Source organism: Branchiostoma lanceolatum, chromosome 4 (assembly GCF_035083965.1).
Source record: "Branchiostoma lanceolatum isolate klBraLanc5 chromosome 4, klBraLanc5.hap2, whole genome shotgun sequence".
Lineage (NCBI taxonomy): Eukaryota > Metazoa > Chordata > Leptocardii > Amphioxiformes > Branchiostomatidae > Branchiostoma > Branchiostoma lanceolatum.
This window is the reverse complement of record NC_089725.1, coordinates 13,037,737-13,042,533: the sequence shown is the minus strand read 5'-3', so window position 1 is coordinate 13,042,533 and position 4,797 is coordinate 13,037,737. Positions and strand designations below refer to the sequence as shown.

At 41.8% G+C, this 4,797-nt stretch overlaps 1 long non-coding RNA gene across 1 annotated transcript; it reads left to right on the top strand.

The window, feature by feature from the left end:
• The first annotated feature begins 1,444 nt into the window (after nt 1-1,444).
• LOC136432660 (uncharacterized) lies at nt 1,445-4,480 on the top strand. The gene is made up of 2 exons (XR_010755555.1): nt 1,445-2,188; nt 3,645-4,480. It is a non-coding gene; the product is annotated as an uncharacterized lncRNA (long non-coding RNA).
• Nucleotides 4,481-4,797: the final 317 nt, after the last annotated feature.

Genomic DNA, 4,797 nt, shown 5'->3' with positions numbered 1-4,797 from the left:
GTCTGTTTCTATCTGTATTGTTCTTTTGCTTGTTCCACATAACCGGTCAACCACCTCAATGTATAACATGAGTTTTGTACACCAGGTACAAGCTACGTAAGTAAAACCAAAAGGAGATTTGATCCACGGACACCGGGAAAGACCCCCTTCTCTTTTCGATAAGTGTGGTGGGTTCTTTATAACGTGCTCGAGACGTGGCTCTTCCAAAAAAAACGGGACCTATGTCCCATCCGAGAGAACATTCCCAATAATCCTAGTCGAAGCTTGGTACCTACAGCTGAGCAGAGTGAGGAAATAGGTTTCCCAAGGGCACGACATTGGGGCCTGGAAGGGATTGGAACCAAGAACCTTAACCCTTGTCCTGCTGGACCAGAGGAAATATATACCCCCACTGCTGACGTGCCTAGACACCTTTGAAATAAAGGGTACTAGTTTGATATTGCTCATTTTTAATTACTTCGCTGTACAACAACCGCACGGGTGCAACGTACACATTGTAGAAATACCCTCAACCCTACAATTGTCAGGGCTAGCATACAGAACAACCATGTGCAAACCGACAATTGTCGGGCTCAGCAGAACTAGGGTATTAAGATTCTAAGTCAACAACCCTTACCGCAAGACTATATTGCCAGCGTGTCTGTGTAACCTAGGGGTGAATGACCTGTTGCTTGATGACGTATGATCATGTATGCGTAACTAATAAGTCAGTGACCTGTGTTCTTAACAACAACGCGTGATTCGGCTTGTGGTGGCATGGCTTAAGTTAAGGCAATGACATTATTGCTTAAGGGTGTCACGTGAGAATTGACCTAACTGGTCCATTCCGTAAACAAACAAGTCGGAACCACCAAGACTGAATTAAAAGTGTTTGAACAGTGAAATTAGTATTGTTCTCCGTGCGTCGTTGTGAAGTCATACTTCTATATGTCTGTCATACATAAATTGTCTGAAATCCTAAAAGCTCAGATCTGGACGCACTGTTAAATTTTCTCTCTCAGAAGCTTGCATGTTTCCGTGAAAGCGCAAATTTCTCTTACTAAAGTATGGCTTAATCAATACAAACAATACGTATACTGGCCACTATACTAGCTTGCTTTGTGCACGTGTGATACAACGTGCGATTTGGAGTTTGAGATGACCTTGTGACAAAATGGGTGTATTTAACCCATATTCTGTACCGAGGTTTTCTATACTCCAAACAAGCACGTTGAATCACACGTGCACAACTACTGTTTACAAAACCTTGGTGCACAAAGCAAGCTAGTGGTAGGATAAGTATTGATGTTTAACTTTCCTAAAGTTTATCCCATACTTATCAATAGTAGGAATTTGCGCTTTCCTGCTGGTTTTCATTCTTTTCAAATTGCCAGTTACGAATGTTTTCAGCAATGGCAGTGTCATAAGTTACTAATGTTCTCAAAAAGGTAAACTAAAAAAAACTGTAGGTTAATTTTTGTTCAATGTTGTCCGCGCGCGGCGTACCTTTTACGTTCTGCTATTTAAAGGATATTTTTTAAAGTCCTGTCATTCCCATCGATCATCGCATCCTTTGTAACCTCACACCTTACTGCCCCTATTGTTTTAAAATACCGGTGTAGACACCTTATCGCAACCGTCATTAATTTGCATAGACCCACTTAAAACTGTTGATCCAGATATTATTCCTGCATTTATCATTGAAATCATTCGCCATAATAACCTGTTTTTGTTTCCCTCACCGGCTGATTGTGAAAAGACAGCCGTCGCTTTACATATGGTTATTCAAACCGGTAGCGTATGATTACTGAGGACACCGCTGCAGCTTTTGTCCGTGAAAAACAAAACAACTCGCGAGGGAGGTGACCGGTCTTTCCACATTTTCGTACGCTTATAGGCTTGTGATTCACCAGTTTGTGGTTAGTCGAGTGGTAGGGGTAGACACAGAGCCGGCTGTTGGCCGCGTTTTCAGCCCAGGGTTTTGTTTGTCAGAGTCGGCTGTGAAAAACATTTGGACGACGACGTCAACCCGAGCGATTCTACGAATACTTGCTTTACCAACTGCATTACCAACTAGCTGATGAAGTTTGATAGTTCCAGACTTGGGAACGACATGTCGATCGACGTAATTACGTCACAAGAAAGCGGGACAAAGAACAGGACAAACAAAGAAGAAGAAATCGAGTACGACATCGACAGAATCAGAAAGGTGGGCAAAATAGTTGCGTTGTTTGTGTCTTGTGATATTCCATTTCTAAGGGCCCAGGATTGAGTAGTGCCTGTCGGTTTAGAATTCAAATCTTTAGACGTCTATATAACCTCCTTGGTGTTTGGTACGTGGCGTTGACATACCAAACTCCACCCCCAAACTAGGTGGGGAGAGGGATGGTCTGTGTTGGGACGGATATAGTCACAACCAGGACGCTGTTGTTGTTGTTATGATCTCTTTGCAAGGACCAATTTGGTTGAAATGACCTAAAGTGTATTGACCCAAAAGACGGACAAATATTTGTCTTGTGATATTCCATTTGTGATAACTCAGGATTGAGTACTGTCTGATGATTTAGAAAGCAACTATTTAAAGGTCTAAGTGTATCGTGTAGACTACCGGTAAGAATGTCTTGTGGACACGTTGTGTTCGGGATAGTACACCAAAATCATCATGGGCAGCATAAGGTGTTTTATTTTGCAGACGATAAATAAAGTCTGTCGGCAGTATGTTGTTGGTGTTTGGTACATGGCGTTGAAATACCAAACTAGGTGCGGAGAGGGATGGTCTGTGTCCGGACAGCTACAGGTAGTCACAACTAGGACGCTATTGTTGTTGTTGTTTCTGCAAAGATCTATTGAAACTAGCTAAAATGGCCTTGACCCAACGGACTGACAGACACCTTATACTAGTAAGTTGTCTTTCTATGATTATTGGAAAAAAATGCTAACATATACGGCGACAGCACAAGTTGTGAGAACGCCTCTGGCGAGATAGACATTCCCCAACAAGGTTAAAAGCGCTGCGCGACCCGAATAGTTGAAAGGGCACCGAAAAACCGGTTGGTGGGTGATTTTTAAAGCTCAGTGGTCCGTAGTATACATGTAATCTATTCCAGGAATCGTGTAGAATATACTAAGATTTGTCCATAGTGGGTACAGTAGTACATGTAGTAGTATCTGAGAGTGCATAGTTTGAGTAAACTTAGCATTTATCTTACCCCTTTAAAAACAGGTTATGTTATGGCCTTACATTATTGTTGTATGTTTTGTGTGACTAAACTATAGCAAAACATACACAGTGCATGTTTGCACCTAACGTCTGATGACACAATACGAAGCAGCGGAAATACATTAGGTAATTTCAAATGCAAATGCCCCAAACACCTGTTTTTAGATTTGACACAAAAAGTCATTTGGGAGACTTCAGGTATTGTTGAATAGATCTATTGTTCATCATGATGAGTACAATCGGCGGAACACTGCTAGTGTTACAGTTTACAAGACTGGTACGTTTTGCTTTCAAGGGGTACATGTTATGTATTATGATGTTCCGCCCTGTTAACTTTTCAAAACTGTATTGTACACTAGTATTCGGGTATGATGATGTTGCACAGTTTTCGCTTAAATTTCAATGTAAAAATGAAAATGATATAATATTGTTTTTTTTTTTACAGATCGAAGAGTTGAGAAGAGTGCTACAGAGGGCACTGGGAAGTACGAAGTACCCAATGTCGTCTGCGAGACAAGACAAGGCGGCGCCAACAACAGGAACCTATGGGGAATACAGACTGTCTGCTCCCGTACATAATCCTGCCTTCCCCGTACGGACAGGTGCTGGACCCCGAAGGGCGAAGCAGGACGGTCGTTGTCGGGCGAAGATCACAGAGAGACCGAGAAATGTCGCCGTCTGCACGGTGAATGGCGGGGTGACACTTTTCCAGAGAATGGACAAAATGCTGGACAATGGCGAAATGGAAACAGCCATGTAGTACGGGAACATTTACCCAATGGCATTCTTCGTTGCTTAACCAAAAGTTCAAGATAGTCTCAGACTTAGTTATTGGCTAACAGACACGGCGGGATTGATACACAAGACTAAGTTTTGATTTGTACATATGATACGCGCACACTTGTATATAAATCTAATGTACATATCTGCCAACTTAACAACTTGTATCTAGTGAGTGGTCGGTTTTGGCTAGTTTGGGGTTGAAGTAAATTAAATAAACTACAGTAATGCTAGTCCGGGGAGCAACCAACGTACACGGTAAATAAGACCCAATAGTAAAGCTAGTAAGTCGAGGAATTTGTCATTCAGTCTGTGACTGACTTAGACACAAAATTGTACATTACCTGTTTGTGGAACATGGCATGTGATGATGTGGAGAACAAATAGATAGATTGACTCGACATTTGCATTCGTCTGTGATACGCTTTGAAGAAATACTCCATCGAAATCAGTAAACTGCTGGAGGACACATCTATGTTGACGCCAAAGCTTGCAAGTCAATATGTGTATGTATCTGTGTTTATGTATGCATGTGCCCGTGTGCATGCGTGCACGTTTGTGTATATAAAGTGTACGTATTCAAGTATGTGTTTGTGTTTATTATGTATGTGTGCCCATATCACATTGTATGTATGTACGTACATGTATCTGTGCATGTATGTAAGTGTGTGTGTGTGTATGCGTGTGTTATATCCTTATTGACTTGTATTGTAAACTGCTTCAACACGTGCTTTCGCGCCACGTGGGATCGAACACGGACTAATTAGAAAGAGTCTCGCGGCGCGTAATTAAGTAAATTATCCGAGTCCATTATGTAC